Genomic DNA, 17,358 nt, shown 5'->3' with positions numbered 1-17,358 from the left:
TTGCAAATGGGTATGATATTGCAGGTAAACCCTTACTTGAGTCTACCACCCCCCATCACTTGGGATAGCACAGCAATAAGACTAGGGGTTCTCAAACTGGCATGTGTGACCCCCTCACAGGGGTGCAAGATGGGGGTTGTGGGGTGTCAGCTCTGTGGGGCTGACAGCTATTATTCCTCATTAAGTTAACCCCTGTTTTTCATTTATAAGGGGCATCCCAGTAAGAGGCTTGCTGTGTGAAAGGAGTCACCAATACAAAAAGTTTGAAAATGAATGAATGAGACTAAACAGACTATTAGCTGCTAAAGAGCACCCCCTTGTGAAGCGTTTCATGTATTAACAGACAAGTCAATGCAGAATATATACAAAATGTTCATCCCAGCTGATTGACAAGGTCGTTCTTAGTCTGTCTCCCACCTGAGTCTAATGCCTACTTCTACCCAGGTTCTTCCCCAGGGGTTCTCTTGGTTCTGGTTTCTGCCCTTGGTGTTAGATCTTACTCTGATAAAGGCAAGAGGCCTTTCTCTGGAGCCAGGGTCCAGGGAGGTCCATCCACTGTGACTCTTCTCCGGGGACAGCGGCTGATCCTCACCAGGGCAGGCTTCTGGACCCTGATTGGGAGACCCTGGATTGTGACTAGGCCCTCTTGGATACCTGCTGACTGCAGCCTCGCTGGCTAGGAGGCTCCCCATTTTGGGGGGTTTGCTAGAGAGCTCATCCTCTAGGTCAGTGGTTCTCAACCGTTCCAGACTACTATACTCCTCTCAGGAGTCTGGTTTGTCTTGCGTAAGCCCCAGTTTCACCTCACTTAAACTACTTGCTTACAAAATGACACAAAAACACAAATATGTCACAGCACCCTATTGCTGACAAGTTGTTCACTTTCTCATTTTTCCCATATAATTATGAAAGAGTAGAATATAAATATTGTACTTGCAGTTCAGGGGGATACTTGAGCTGTTTTCATGTGTGAGCCTTGTTTGAAGCCTGAGGGCAGAGCTGAAGCATGTAATTTAGCTTCGTGGGGGCTCACTATGGCATGGGGCCCCAGGCCGTTGTCCTGCTTACCACCGCCTAATGCCAGCCCTGCACTTGCAATCCCCCTAACCCTATCCTGTAATACACAAACCCCAGGGCTGCAACCCTCAGGTCGAGAAACATTGATCTGGGTGAGTTGAGTACCCCTAAGGGTATGCATACCCCTCAATGAGAACCACTACTCTAGGCTCCCTGCTCAGCCCTTTCTTGGGAGCGTCTCTCCATAAGAACTTCCCTGTCTCCCTTGGGAGATCCCCTCTCTGAGCTTAGGTAACCTTTATTGGGTTCAGGTGCTCACTTACTAGGCAGCCACTTTGCCCCCAAGTGGGGCCTTCATAAGGCAGTCACAGACAGGCTGACCCCTCATGCCCCATAAAGGGCAGCTGTCCCATGACAGAGAAATTCCAAAGGACTGGAACAGAGCTCCCATTGCCCCTTTTCAAAGAGGGCAGGTACCTATAGACCAGTTTGCCTGACATGAACCCCAGGCAAAATAATGGAAAAGCTGATAAAAAATGAAAGCACAGGAAACTAATGCCAGTTGTCTCAGACTCACAGGCCCTGTCATGAATGGGGAAAGGGTAGCAACCTTTACGTATGCAGTAGCATAAAATCTCTCCTTGGCAACTACTGGATTGCCTTACCTGGAAGGGGTTAAGCAGTTCAAATAATCTAGTTGGCCCCTGACCAGAAGGACCAATGAGGAAAGAAGATACTTTCAAATTGGGGAGGTGGGGGGGAAGGATTTGTTGTTCTCTTTTGTTGTTCCCTCTCCGGACGGAGGGAGAAGCTGAGCAGGTACAATATCTCCTGAAAATATACCTGGAATACTCCATCTAAAACCACAGAAATTGTAAGTAGGGCAAAGAAATGCCTTCGGTTATCTGTCGTTTTGTTTTATGAATTTTCCTATGCTACAGAGGTAGTTCTAGTCCTGTTTTTGTAACTGGGAAGCTGAGCCTACAGGGGAATCTTCTGTGTTTTAAATCTTTTTATTACCCTGTAAAGTTACCTTCCATCCTGATTTTGCAGGTGTGATTCTTTTATTTTTTTTCTTTATAAATAAAGTTGTTGTTTTAAGAACCTGATTGATTTCAGTATCCTGAAGATAAAGGGTTTGGTCTGTGCTCAAATTGCTAAGGCAATTGGTTGGTATATTATTCTCAAGCCTCCCCAGGAAAAGGAGTGAAGGGGTTGGGGGGATATTCTGGGGGGATAGGGATTCCAAGTGACCCTTCCCTGAAATTTTTGTGTAAATCACTTGGTGGTGGCAGCAATAGCGTCCAAGGACAAGGAAAGGAATTTGTGCCTTGGGGAAGTTTTAACCTAAGATGGTAGAATATAAGCTTAGAGGGTCTTTCATGTGGGTCCCCACAGAACAAGGAGTAATTGTCTCACATTGCAGTGTGGGAGGTTTAGGTTGGATATTAGGAAAAACTTTCACAAGGAGGATTGTGAAGCACTGGAATATGTTACCTAGGGAGGGGGTGGAATCTCCTGCCTTAGAGGTCTTTAATGTCAGGCTTGAGAAAGCCCTGGCTGGGATGATTTAGTTGGTGTTGGTCCTGCTTTGAGCAGAGGGTTGGACTAGATGACCTCCTGAGGTCTCTTCCAACCCTGATATTCTATGATCTGTACCTCAGAGTTGCGGGCGGAACCCTGACAGGACCTCTGCTTCATATGGTCCCTGGGAGGACCCTTCCCTTTAGTGCAATAGCCCTTCTCGGGGGTCCACTCACTCTCGGGTGCTAAGCCCTGGGCTCCACCGCCTCCTGGAACCACACCTCTATGAGCCTCCAGCTCACCTGTCACTCATTGTGGGCCCCCTCAGGGAGTCCACTTGCTCTGGACCTAGGATTGCCAATTTTGGTTGGACATATTCCTGGAGATTTAATCATATGACATAATCTTTAATTCCTGGAGCCTCCAGGCCAATCCTGGAGGGTTGGCAATCCTATCTGGATCCCAGGGCCTCCACACCCAGAGGAAGCAATGCCACCCTGATCTCTAGCCTGCAGTGACACTCTGCCAGTGTAACACAAAAGGGTTTATTAGTCGTTGGGAATACAGCATAGAGCAGACCTTGTTAGCAGAGAAATCAGGAACCTTCAGCAGAGACCATCGGCGGGGGGCCTGTGCCCAGAACCCTGGGCTCTGCGCCCCGCCTCCCCGAGTCTCCTGGTTTTGGACTGAGACTAGTTTCCACCAGCCCAGCCTCTGACCCTTTATAGCCCCTCCTCTGTCCTTTGTCCCTTTCCCAAGCAAAAAGGTCACCTGATCTCTGTTCCCAACACCTTCCAGAAGAGGGGGCCATAGGTTGCTAAGTTACAGGGTGTCAGCCATTCTCTGTGCAGATGGTACGCACACCTGCCTTCTAGGTCTCTGCAAGCTCACACACCCTTATCCCACCACCTAGATACTTAAGCCATACATAGGGGAAACTGAGGCGTCTCTCCCCACCGCGGCAGCTCTGGGGTTGGAGCTGCAGTATAGGTGCCTCTTCCCCCGTCTGCGGCAGGTCTGGGTTGCGGGAAGGGCATCTCTCCCTGCTGCAGTCCTGAGTGCCTGCATGGTGCTTAATAGGCTGATGTGCGCCCACGCAGCTTAGAGGGAATTTAGAAGTTGAGCCCATTCAAACAAAATCCATTTTAATATAATCAAATGCAAAGTGATTAATCAAGGAATGCAGGTTATTACAGAGCCACAGATTCAGTGCTCTGGAACAGTCCCAGGAAGACAGCCTTCAGGGAGCCAGACCGCCTTAGGGTCACACTCTTTCAGTAGGGCAAGCCACTTGGCTTCACTGCCTCCTGGGGCTGAACCTCGGAGCCTTCAGCACCCTTGCTTCACGCCGTGAGCTCCCTTCAGTGAGTCCACCTGAGATGGGCACTTGAGGGAGACTTGTACCACCAAAGGGAGCAATGCATCCCCACCTTCTTAATCTGCAGTGACTCTCAGCCAGCGCTGTAAAAGCAGAAGGGTTTATTAGATGTCTAGAACACAGTGTAGAAAATCCTTAATTAACCTAGAGAACAGAAAGTTATAGCACAGTCCATCTGGGTTAGTCCTAGAGCCCTCTGATCCCTCTTTAGTCCCAGTCCAGGAGCATCTTCCTCCTTCCAGCAGCCCGCACTCAACAACCTCACCTGGCCCGTCCTTTCTCCTTGTTCCTGGCAAACATTGTCACCTGGCCTTCTGTGACATTGCACCCCATAATGCTTTATAGAAATATGCTTATGAGTGTAAATATGACCTAACTGGAACGTGTTTTATGCTAGATATGCCATGTAACATATCTTTGCAAAGGTTATGTTCTACTGAATGTATTCATCCTATTCATATGCATGTATCACTTTTATATCTGAACTTATGAGCGATGGCTCTATGCTTGTATTGAAAGTGTTTGCTGTAGGAAGGCAGATTTGGTCAACATAGTGTGAAGGAGTTATTCAAGTAATCGGGAGTACTTAGCTAACAATGGACCTTGGGAGACACCAATCCACATGTAAGCTTTCCTGGAAACATTCAAGCTAACATGTAAACAATGGCATTGGCCTGCAAAAAGCTAAATCATTCATAGACATGTGACTTGCCCAGGTGGCTAGAGACCCCACCTTGTGGGGTGGATTTTACACAGGAGAAGAGAGGGGTTTCCACCCACAAGGGAAAGACTATATAAGCCCCTGGAAACCCCTCCATTTTGTCTTCAGCTGGCTCAAAAGATAGCCTCTCCACCCTAAACAGATGTCTGAAAGAAACTGGAACAAAGGACAGTAACTACGGGGGTGTGAGTGATTGCTGGACCCAGACTAGGAGGAAGTCTAGTCTGTCAAAGAAGCTTATTGGAACATCTCTGAGTGTGAGATTTACCTGCGTTTAGTTTTCTACTGTACTAGGCTTAGACCTGGGTGTTTTTGTTTTATTTTGCTTGGTAATTTACTTTGTTCTGTCTAAAAGAAAAGGAGCACTTGTGGCATCTTAGAGACTAACCAATTTATTTGAACATAAGCTTTTGTGAGCTACAGCTCACTTCATTGGATGCATACTCTGTCTGTTATTACTTGGAACCACTTAATTCCTACTTTTTATATTAAATAAAGTAACTTTTTAGTTATTAATTAACCTAGAGCAAGTAATTAATTCCTGGGGGAGCAAACAGGTGGGCATATCTCTCTATCGGTGTTATAGAGGGGGAACAATTGATGAGTTTACCCCGTATAAACTTTATACAGAGCAAAACAGATTTATTTGGGGTTTGGATCTTATTGGGAATGGGGTATCTGTGTATTGGAGACAGGAGCACTTCTTAAGCTGTTTTCAGTTAAGCCTGCAGCTTTTGGGGGACGTGGTTCAGACCTGGGCCCGGGTTTGTAGCAGGTTACTGTGTCTGGCTCAACAAGATGGGGTACTGAAGTCCCAAGCTGCCAGGGAAAATGGGCTCAGAGGTAGTCCCAGCCCATCAGGTGGCAGTCCCAAGGGGATCTCTGACTTAGCCCATCACAGTGACGTAGTCGAGCAGTATCTATGCACAGTTGATTGCTCTGAGACACTGGTAGTAATTTTAAGTGAGTTTTGGGTGTGGTGGATGGAGAACAGACAAAGTGGTTACTGGTTTGTTATTTTCTGTTTGTTTATTTTGGGTGAGAGAAATAAGCACAAGAAAGCAGGAAAATGTCTACCCGTGAGGCAGCTACAAAACTAGAGCTGGCCAGACTGGAAGCAGAACAGAAGGCAAAGGACCATGAGTTTCAACTGAAGCTCAAAGAAGCAGAGACAGACAGGGAGGAGACTGCACACAGAAGGGCTATGGAGGCAAAGGCAGCCAGGGAGGAAGCTGCTCACAAAAGAGCCATAGAACTCAGGCAGCTGGAGGCTGACCAAAAAAAGGCAGGAGAAGGGGAGAGAGCGAAGCAGCTAGCCCTGGAGTTAAAAGACAGAGAAATACAGGCCCAGATTGAGGCCCAGAAGCATGAACTGACTGTTATGGAGTGGAAGAGACAAAACCCTCCAGCAGCTGGCTCAACTTCTCCAAAAATCCACAAATGGGAACGATTATGTCCGCAGTATGATGAGTCCAATATTTCATCACCTTTGAGAGACTGTGCACCCTCCATGCAAATCCTGACGATCAAAAATTACTATATTGATGGCAAAATTGACTGGAAAAGCTCTGGACATATTCAATAAGATACCTATTGATGATGCTTCAAACTATGGTAAATTTAAGGAACTGGTTTTGAAATAGTTTCAGATTACACCTGAAATCTACAGGGTTAAATTCAGGAGTTTTAAGAGGGGATCTGGATTGAGTAATGTGGCTTATGTAAATGGAATGAGAGATTTGTTAGATAACTGGGTGAGGGGAAAAGGCATTACAAGCTTTGAAGGAATGTGTGATTTGGTTTCTCAGGAACAATTCCTGAATATGTGCAGTGATGATGTAAAACAGTATTTGTGGGACAAAAAGGTGGATGCAGTGGGTGGATTGGCTGAGTTTGCAGACTCTTTTGAGCCGTCGCCAGCTGCCATTAAACAGAAACCAGGGGCAGAGGGACACAGGGCTGGTGGAAAGCAGAATCACCGATTTACCCCTGGGGGAAAAAGGAGGCTGGGCGTTCACCTCCCCATTCCCCTGTTACTCGTCCCAAATCTCCTGTACAAGCAGAAGAGCCCAAGAGGTGCTAGAATTGTAAGTCCACTGAGCACTTGAGGAATAAATGTCCTTGGCCGAGTGGGAACAGGCAGCAGGTAACACATGAAGCTGCTGCTTCTCAAAGCCAGGCTTCTGCCTCTTTCCACACAGGATTTGTAAGTGTTGCTTCTATACAACCAAGCAGTGTGCACATGCATGCTGTTAAATTTAATGGCAAAGTACTCCACGGTTTAAGGGACACGGATGCAGAGATTTCTGTGGTCAGGAGGGACCTGATCCAGGAGAAGGATTTGTTGCCTGGGAAAATGGCAGAATTAGAACGGATGAGAGGTTACAAAGTCCTTGCACCTTTAGCTACGGTGCACATGGAAACTGGTGATTTGCAGACTGAGCTGACTCTTGCAACAGTGGCACACAATTTTGCACCGTTTCTACTGGGAAATGATTTCCCTGATGTGGCAAAATTTGTCTCAGGGTTTGTTAGCAGCAAGAAGGAATCTTGTGCTGAAAGCTCCAGAGGGGAGGGTAAAGCCACATGTTCTGCTGGGGAAATAGGGGAGAGTCTCTTTAATTCCTCTGTAACAGTGGAAAATGCAATTTCAGGGGACTGGATGGTCAAGCAGTGCTGGTAGCCCCGGGGGCTCAAGGCAAGTCCCTGCGGGAGGGGGTGGATAAAGCCAGCTCCTGTCCTGTCATCTCGCTGCGGGTGGGGAGTATCCCACCGAGGCCCGACTGCCAGGAAGTTGCAGGTCGGCAGGGGACAGGTCCTGCCCTGGGATGCACAGAGATGTACCCCAAAGGTGGAAGTTGGGGTCCTGGTGACTGCTGTGGTGGGAACAGACCCCAGGGACTCTAGCTGGAAGCAAGCCCAACCTCAGGGAAATGGGGGTGGGGTGGGGGGGGCGTAGTTTGCTGGCCAGTGAAGGGTCTGTCATAGCTGGTAGTTGTGAGCCCACAGCTGGACCAGGGTCACCTTTCCTTTTGGGGGACACAGAAGTGTCTGGCCCAGAGGGGAGCCCAGAGAGGGAAGTCCAGATAGAAGGTGAGGGGAGACCAGAGGGTCTGCCAACCTTTTGTAGGGAGGCTTTTTTACCAGGAGGAGGGTGAAAAATGCCAGACCCCTCTTCTGTGAATCAAGTTTTAAGGGAAGACTGGGGGTCAGATCTCCTGGAGGGGAAGGTCCACCCAGGTGACCTGTTGGGGGCAGAAAGTGGGGTAACCGAGGGAATCTTACCGATCCAAAGCACTCCATTAAATAATGTTATTCCTGCTACCCTTGTAAAAAAAAACCCTATCTTCAAAGCTGGGGAGAGAAAAACTCTGCATTTGGGAAGCTTTACAAGGGGGTGGGGTCTGACACACAGAAATTCCAGAGGGAGGGGCCGAGGGCAGGCATGGTTGCAGTGCACCCTTTCCTTGCCAAAGCCTCAAACACATGCTTGAATTAAAAGCCTTCTCGAAAGAGGAAGAAGAATCTGCATCAGAGCACCTACCGTGGTACACAAAGGAATTGGGAAATGCAATAGACGCTAAACAAGCTAAATTGTGAGAACAAAGCCTGTCTGCCGAAGATTTGCTGATAATCTTGTGTCTTTTGCTACTTCATCTATGGGTCAAGTCAAAGGAGTTAATACTAGTGGTAAACGCTTTAAAGATGTGGGACATACCTGATTTGTGGAAAAAACTTTTGTACATGCTAGCAATGGTGACAAGACAGTCCCATAAGCATGTTGCTTTTCAGCTTATACCTGTAAACAGCCTGGAAGCTTGGCACAGCAGCAAAAGCATAACAGGTCTATGCTGCTGTGTGGAAGGGGAAACTGAGGCACACCGCCTTATGGCATTGGGGGCTAAATGCCAAGACACCTACACTTTAACAGATATTACTGTCTGCATTCTGTTAGCAATACTAAACCCCAACCTGTTTTCAGGCATCCGGGGTCCAGGAACACCAAACCTTGCTAGAACACCTATGAATGACATCATAAGATTTAAAGGTACTGAACATGGGTGTGACCAGAGACAAACAAGGATTTTACATGTACTGCCTCTGCCATGGACAGTGTCCAACGTCACATGCTCCTCCTGAACTTACTGCCAGAGATTTGCACCCCATAATGCTTTATAGAAATATGCTTATGAGTGTAAATATGACATAACTGGAATATGTCTTATGCTATATATGCCATGTAACATATCTTTGCAAAGGTTATGTGCTACTGAATGTATTCATCCTATTCGTATGCATGTATCATTTTTATATCTGAAGTTATGAGCGTTGGCTCTATGCTTGTATTGAAAGTCTTTGCTGTAGGAAGCACATAAGGCAGATTTGGTCAACATAGTGTGAAGGGGTTTGTGATGTTATTGACATAAGCTGGGACCGTATAGATCATTGTTGCAACCAAAGTCCTGTAGTGGCACCAAATCTTGTATAAAGGGGGTCAAATGAGGTGTCTAAGACAAGGTTATGGTTTGCTGGTTATGATTATGCTGTCTATATATGTGTATCATTTTTACAGTTAAAGTTATGAATATTGGCTCTATACTGTCTGTATTTCAAACTTGTGCTCTGCTTCTGGATGACACCCCAGACAAGTTGGTGTCAGCTCTGCCTAGCCTGCTGGATGGCCCATTAAGGACCATCAGTGATATAACTGACCCATTGAGAGAAGGCAGACTCACCTTATGACTCAGCAAGATATGCAGGGACCTGCCCATGGACAGAACTCTGCGGTGTTTCCAGGCCATGTGATGGGCAGCTTGTCTTTGGAACAAAGAAAGAAAGACCACATGGCAAGAGACTATAAAAAGCTGCTGCAGCTTCTCCATCTTGTCTTCAATCCCGCTTCTTACCACTGGAGGAACTTTGCTACAAACTGAAGCTCTGAACAAAGGACTGAATGACCCATCCCAGCTGTGAATGTACTTCAGAGACTTGATTTGAACCTGCAGTTTATTCTATCACTGCTGCAAGCCTGAACCACGAACTTTGCCATGACTGTATGTAATTGATTCCATTTAACCCATTCTAGCTCTCATCTCTATTTCTTTCCTTTTATGAATAAACCTTTAGATTTTAGATTCTAAAGGATTGGCAACAGCATGATTTGTGGGTAGGATCTGATTTGTATATTAGAATCATAGAATATCAGGGTTGGAAGGGACCTCAGGAGGTCATCTAGTCCAACCCCCTACTCAAAGCAGGACCAATCCCCAACTAAATCATTCCAGCCAGGGCTTTGTCAAGCCTGACCTTAAAAATATTTAAGGAATGAGATTCCACCACCTCCCTAGGTAACACATTCCAGTGTTTCACCACCCTCCGAGTGAAAAAGTTTTTCCTAATATCCAACCTAAACCTCCCCCACTGCAACTTGAGACCATTACTCCTTGTTCTGTCATCAGCTACCACTGAGAACAGTCTAGATCCAACCTCTCTGGAACCCCCTTTCAGGGACTTGAAAGCAGCTATCAAATCCCCCCTCATTCTTCTCTTCTGCAGACTAAACAATCCCAGTTCCCTCAGCCTCGCCTCATAAATCATGTGTTCCAGTCCCCTAATCATTTTTGTTGCCCTCCGCTGGACTCTTTCCAGTTTTTCCACATCCTTCTTGTAGTGTGGGGCCCAAAACTGGACACAGTACTCCAGATGAGGCCTCACCAATGTCGAATAGAGGGGGAACGATCACATCCCTCGATCTGCTGGCAATGCCCCTATTTATACATCCCAAAATGCCATTGGCCTTCTTGGCAACAAGGGCACACTGTTGACTCATATCCAGCTTCTTGTCCATTGTAACCCCTAGGTCCTTTTCTGCAGAACTGCTGCCAAGCCATTCGGTTCCTAGTCTGTAGCGGTGCATGGGATTCTTCCGTCCTAAGTGCAGGACTCTGCACTTGTCCTTGTTGAACGTCATCAGATTTCTTTCGGCCCAATCCTCCAATTTGTCTAGGTCCCTCTGTATCCTATCCCTACCCTCCAGCGTATCTACCTCTCCTCCCAGTTAAGTGTCATCTGCAAACTTGCTGAGGGTGCAATCCACACCATCCTCCAGATCATTTATGAAGATATTGACCAAAACCCGCCCGAGGACCGACCCTTGGGGCACTCCACTTGATACCGGCTGCCAACTAGACATGGAGCCATTGATCACTACCCGTTGAGCCCGACAATCTAGCCAACTTTCTACCCACCTTATAGTCCTTTCATCCAGCCCATACTTCTTTAACTTGCTGGCAAGAATACTGTGGGAGACGGTGTCAAAAGCTTTGCTAAAGTCAAGGAACAACATGTCCACTGCTTTCCCTTCATCCACAGAGCCAGTTATCTTGTCATAGAAGGCAATTATATTAGTCAGGCATGACTTGCCATTGGTGAATCCATGCTGACTGTTCCTGATCACTTTCCTCTCCTCTAAGTGCTTCAGAATTGATTCCTTGAGGACCTGCTCCATGATTTTTCCAGGGACTGAGGTGAGGCTGACTGGCCTGTAGTTCCCAGGATCCTCCTTCTTCCCTTTTTTAAAGATGGGCATGACATCAGCCTTTTTCCAGTTGTCCGGGATCTCCCCCGATTGCCATGAGTTTTCAAAGATAATGGCCAATGGCTCTGCAATCACATCCGCCAACTCCTTTAGCACTCTGGGATGCAGCGCATCCGGCCCAATGGACTTGTGCTCGTCCAGCTTTTCTAAATAGTCCCGAACCTCTTCTTTCTCCATATTGACCTGGGTCTGGGGCTTGATCCTTTGGAATCGAGAGAACCTTTGTTCTTTTACTGGGGTATTGGTTTTCATAACCATTTATCTCCATAATGAGTGGCACTGGTGGAGATACAGGGAAACTGGAGTGTCTAAGGGAACTGCTTGTGTGGCTTGTGGTTAGCCAGTGGGGTAAAACCAAAGTCTGCTTTATTTGGCTAGTTTGGTTTGCCTTAGAGGTGGAAAAACCCCAGCCTTGGGCTGTAACTGCCCTGCTTGAAGCAGTTTGTCCTGAATTGGCACTCTCAGTTGGGTCCCACCAGAACCAGCATCGTTACAGGGTTATTCAAGTAATAGGGAGTATTTAGCTAACAATGGACCTTGGGAGACGCCAATCCACATCTAAGTTTTCCTGGGAACATTCAAACTATCTTTTCATAGACTTGTGACTTGCCCAGGTGGCTAGAGACTCCATCTTGTGGAGTGGATTTTACACAGGAGAAGAGAGGGATTTCCACCCACAAGGGAAAGACTATATAAGCCCCTGGAAACCCCTCCATTTTGTCTTCAGGTGGCTCAAAAGATAACCTCTCCACCCTAAACAGATGCCTGAAAGAAACTGGAACAAAGGACAGTAACTACGGGGGTGTGAGTGATTGCTGGACCCAGCCTAGGAGGAAGTCTAGTCTGTCAAAGAAGCTTATTGGAACATCTCTGAGTGTGAGATTTACCTGCGTTTAGTTTCCTACTGTACTAGGCTTAGACCTGGGTGTGTTTGTTTTATTTTGCTTGGTAATTTAATTTGCTTGGTGTTTACTTTGTTCTGTCTGTTATTACTTGGAACCACTTAATTCCTACTTTTTATATTAAATAAAGTCACTTTTTAGTTATTAATTAACCCAGAGCAAGTAATTAATTCCTGGGGGAGCAAACAGCTGTGCATATCTCTCTATCAGTGTTATAGAGGGCGAACAATTTATGAGCTTACCCTGTATAAACTTTATACAGAACAAGGGGTTTGCTAAGATACGGGATGTAGACCTGAGGTTGAAAAGGATTCTAAAGGGAGTGGGAAAGAATCCCCTAATTATCCTTCATGTGGGAACAAATGATACGGCTAGATTCTCACTGGAAAGTATTAAGGGAGACTATGCTAGGCTGGGGAAGATGCTTAAGGAAATTGAGGCTCAGGTGATCTTTAGTGGGATTCTGTCTGTTCCTAGAGAAGGGCAACAAAGGTGTGACGAGATTATGACTATCAACAGATGGCTTAGGCAGTGATGCTATAAGGAGGGCTTTGGGATCTATGGCCACTGGGAGGCATTCATGGATAGAGGACAGTTCTCTCGGGATGGACTTCATCTGAGTAGGGAAGGAAATAGACTTCTAGGATGGAGGCTGGCACAACTGATTAAGAGAGCTTTAAACTAGGAATTAGGGGGAGATGGTTGGGAGATGTCCAGGTAATCTCCACGCTAGAATTTAGCATTGAGAGGAAAGAAAATGAAGTAAGAGTGGATACAGCTGTGGGTAGGAGGAAGGGCAGTGTAGACACAAGTCTAATAGGTTCTACTGGCTGTAGAATGACCGTGCCTAATAGGGTACAGAATGTGAGTGAGGCCAAACAGCAAAAATTAATATGTTTGTACACTAATGCGAGGAGCCTAGGTAACAAAATGGAGGAACTAGAGCTACTGGTGCAGGAAGTGAAACCAGACATTCTAGGGATAACAGAAACAGGGTGGAATAGTAGTCATGACTGGAGTACAGGTATTGAAGGGTATGTGCTGTTTAGGAAAGACCGAAATAAAGGTAAAGGTGGTGGAGTAGCATTGTAGATCAATGATGAGATAGAACGTAAAGAAATAAGAAGCGATGAAATGGATATGACTGAGTCTGTCTGGGCAAAAATTAAATTGGGGAAGAAAACTATTAGAGCCTCCCCTGGGATAGTGCTTGGGGTGTGCTATAGACCGCCGGGATCTAATTTGGATATGGATAGAGCCCTTTTTAATGTTTTTAATAAAGTAAATACTAATGGAAACTGTGTGATCATGGGAGACTTTAACTTCCCAGATATAGACTGGAGGACGAGTGCTAGTAATAATAATAGGGCTCAGATTTTCCTAGATGCGATAACTGATGGATTCCTTCAGCAAGTAGTTGCTGAACCGACTAGAGGGGATGCCATTTTAGATTTGATTTTGGTGAGTAGTGAGGACCTCACAGAAGAAATGGTTGTAGGGGATAATCTTGGCTCAAGTGATCATGAGCTAATTCAGTTCAAACCTAACGGAAGGATTAATGAAAATAAATCTGCAGCTAGAGTTTTTGATTTCAAAAGGGCTGACTTTCAAAAATTAAGGAAATTAGTTCGGGAAGTGGATTGGACTGAAGAATTTATGGATCTAAAGGTAGAGGAGGCCTGGGATTATTTTAAATCAAAGCTTCAGAAGCTGTCGGAAGCCTGCATCCCAAGTAAGGGGAAAAAAATCATAGACAGGAGTTGTAGACCAAGCTGGATGAGCAAGCATCTCAGAGAGGTGATTAAGAAAAAGCAGAAAGCATATAGGGAGTGGAAGAAGGGAGGGATCAGCAAGGAAAGCTACCTTATTGAGGTTAGAACATGTCTCATAAAGTGAGACAGGCTAAAAGTCAAGTAGAGTTGGACCTTGCAAAGGGAATTAAAACCAATAGTAAAAGGTTCTATAGTCATATATATAAGAAGAAAACAAAGAAAGAAGAAGTGGGACCGCTAAACACTGAGGATGGAGTGGAGGTCAAGGATAATCTAGGCATGGCCCAATATCTAAAGAAATACTTTGCCTCAGTCTTTAATAAGACTAAAGAGGATCTTAGGGATAATGGTAGCATGACAAATGGGAATGAGGATATGGAGGTAGACATCACCATATTTGAGGTAGAAGCAAAACTCAAACAGCTTAATGGGACTAAATCGGGGGGCCCAGATAATCTTCATCCAAGAATATTAAAGGAATTGGCACAAGAAATTGCAAGCCCATTAGCAAGAATTTTTAATGAATCTGTAAACTCAGGGGTTGTACCGTATGATTAGAGAATTGCTAACATAGTTCCTATTTTTAAGAAAGGGAAAAAAAGTGATCCGGGTAATTATAGGCCTGTTAGTTTGACATCTGTAGTATGCAAGGTCTTGGAAAAAATTTTGAAGGAGAAGGTAGTTAAGGACATTGAAGTCAATGGTAAATGGGACAAAATACAACATGGTTTTACAAAAGGTAGATCGTGCCAAACCAACCTGATCTCCTTCTTTGAGAAAGTAACAGATTTTTTAGACAAAGGAAATGCAGTGGATCTAATTTACCTAGATTTTAGTAAGGCATTTGATACCATGCCACATGGGGAATTATTAGTTAAATTGGATAAGATGGGGATCAATAGGAAAATTGAAAGGTGGATAAGGAATTGGTTAAAGCGGAGACTACAACGGGTCCTACTGAAAGGTGAACTGTCAGGCTGGAGGGAGGTTCCCAGTGGAGTTCCTCAAGGATCGGTTTTGGGACCAATCTTATTTAATCTTTTTATTACTGACCTTGGCACAAAAAGTGGCAGTGTGCTAATAAAGTTTGCGGATGATACAAAGCTGGGAGGTATTGCCAATTTAGAGAAGGACAGGGATACCTTACAGGAGGATCTGGATGACCTTGTAAACTGGAGTAATAGTAATAGGATGAAATTTAATAGTGAGAAGTGTAAGGTCATGCATTTAGGGATTAATAACAAGAATTTTAGTTATAAGCTAGGGACGCATCAATTAGAAGTAACGGAGGAGGAAAAGGACCTTGGAGTATTGATTGATCATAGGATGACTATGAGCCACCAATGTGATATGGCTGTGAAAAAAGCTAATGCGGTCTCGGGATGCATCAGGAGAGGTATTTCCAGTAGGGATAAGGAGGTTTTAGTACCGTTATACAAGGCACTGGTGAGACCTCACCTGGAATACTGTGTGCAGTTCTGGTCTCCCATGTTTAAGAAGGATGAATTCAAACTGGAACAGGTACAGAGAAGGACTACTAGGATGATCTGAGGAATGGAAAACTTGTCTTATGAAAGGAGACTCAGGGAGCTTGGCTTGTTTAGCCTAACTAAAAGAAGGTTGAGGGGAGATATGATTGCTCTCTATAAATATATCAGAGGGATAAATACCAGAGAGGGAGAGGAATTATTTAAGCTCAGTACCAATGTGGACACAAGAACAAATGGATATAAACTGGCCACTAGGAAATTTAGACTAGAAATTAGACGAAGGTTTTTAACCATCAGAGGAGTGAAGTTTTGGAATAGCCTTCCAAGGGAAGCAGTGGGGGCAAAAGATCTATCTGGCTTTAAGATTAAACTCGATAAGTTTATGGAGGAGATGATATGATGGGATAACATGGTTTTGGTAATTAAATATTCATGGTGAATAGGCCCAATGGCCTGTGATGGGCTATCAGATGGGGTGAGATCCGAGTTACTACAGAAAATTCTTTCCTGGGTATCTGGCTGATGAATCTTGCCCATATGCTCAGGGTTTAGCTGATCGCCATATTTGAGGTTGGGAAGGAATTTTCCTCCAGGGCAGATTGGAAGAGGCCCTGGAGGTTTTTCACCTTCCTCTGTAGCATGGGGCACGGGACTTGCTGGAGGATTCTCTGCTCCTTGAAGTCTTTAAACCATGATTTGAGGACTTCAATAGCACAGATATAGGTGTGAGGTTTTTTGGTTTTTTTTTGTAGGAGTGATGGGTGAAATTCTGTGGCTTGCGTTGTGCAGGAGGTCAGACTAGATGATCATAATGGTCCCTTCGGGCCTACATATCTATGAGTCTATGAACCCCATTGGGAACGGGGTATCTGTGTGTTGGAGACAGCAGCACTTCTTTAGCTGTTTTCAGTTAAACCTGCAGCTTTTGGGGGATGTAGTTCGGATCTGGGCCTAGGTTTGTAGCAGGCTACTGTGTCTGGCTCAACAAGGCGGGGTACTGAAGTCCCAAGCTGCCAGAGAAAATGGGCTCGGAGGCAGTCCCAACCCACCAGGTGGCAGTCCCAAGGGGATCTCTGTGACTCAACCCGTCACACCTTCTTCTTAGCCCTTTGTTCTCCAGCTGGTCACACCCACTGGCTTCCTAAGGGAGTGGGCCATCTATGGTTGTTAGGTGCCAAATGTCTGGCAATTGGAGTGGCTGTTATCTTTTCGGACTCTCCATGGGCTAGCTCAGCCATTAGCGGTGATCTTCAAAAGTCATGGAAGATGGGAGAGATTCCAGAGGACTGGAAAAATGGCAAATATAGTGCCAAGCTATAAAAAGGGAAATAAGGACAACCCAGAGAATTATAGATCAGTCATCTTAACTTCAGTACCCGGAAAGATAATGGAGCAAATAATTAAGCAAGTAATTTGCAGACACGGGGTTCCCTCCCTTGCTTCCCAGGTTTGGGGGGCAGCTCCAGGGGCACATTTGGGTGTGGGAGGGGCAGGAGTGGGGTACATCCTGTTGCTCACAGGAGGAGAGGAGAGAGAAGATTTGCACTGAGCTGTTGGGCTCTTTGCTCCCCTTTGCCCAGCAAGACCAGCGAGGGGAGAGGAGAGCAGGGCTGAGTGGTGTGAGGAGGCTGGAGCTTCTTGCATCATAGCAACTCCATTACTCATAACACTGTGCTGGTGGCAACAGCCGGTTTGTGAAGGCCGCATCAGGAGCAGTGGCATAGCCAGGATGGGACACTTGGGTGGGCCCTGACTACAGATGTGTGGGCAATGACAGGGGATGTGGGGGCTGGAGGAATTGGGACTGCTTCCCTGCACCCTCTCCAGCTAGCCTTGGGGGCGATGGACATGCTGGCCAAGGGCCCTCTGCAGCCTAGGTGCACACCCAGGGAGCAGGGACAGGGCGCGGAGGCTTGCCCCATTCTGCCCACCCACCCAGTGCTCCAGCTGGGGAGC

The 17,358-nt window shown here is 46.0% G+C and overlaps 1 protein-coding gene across 1 annotated transcript in view; it reads left to right on the top strand.

Annotated features, from left to right (window-relative positions):
- The window catches only part of DRC11L (dynein regulatory complex subunit 11 like), a 74,720-nt gene that overhangs the window by 7,357 nt on the left and 50,005 nt on the right, over positions 1 to 17,358 (top strand). The window lies entirely within an intron of this gene.

Source organism: Eretmochelys imbricata, chromosome 2, assembly GCF_965152235.1.
Source record: "Eretmochelys imbricata isolate rEreImb1 chromosome 2, rEreImb1.hap1, whole genome shotgun sequence".
NCBI lineage: Eukaryota > Metazoa > Chordata > Testudines > Cheloniidae > Eretmochelys > Eretmochelys imbricata.
Note: the sequence above shows the minus strand (reverse complement) of the source record. Positions and strands in the feature narration are given on the sequence as shown.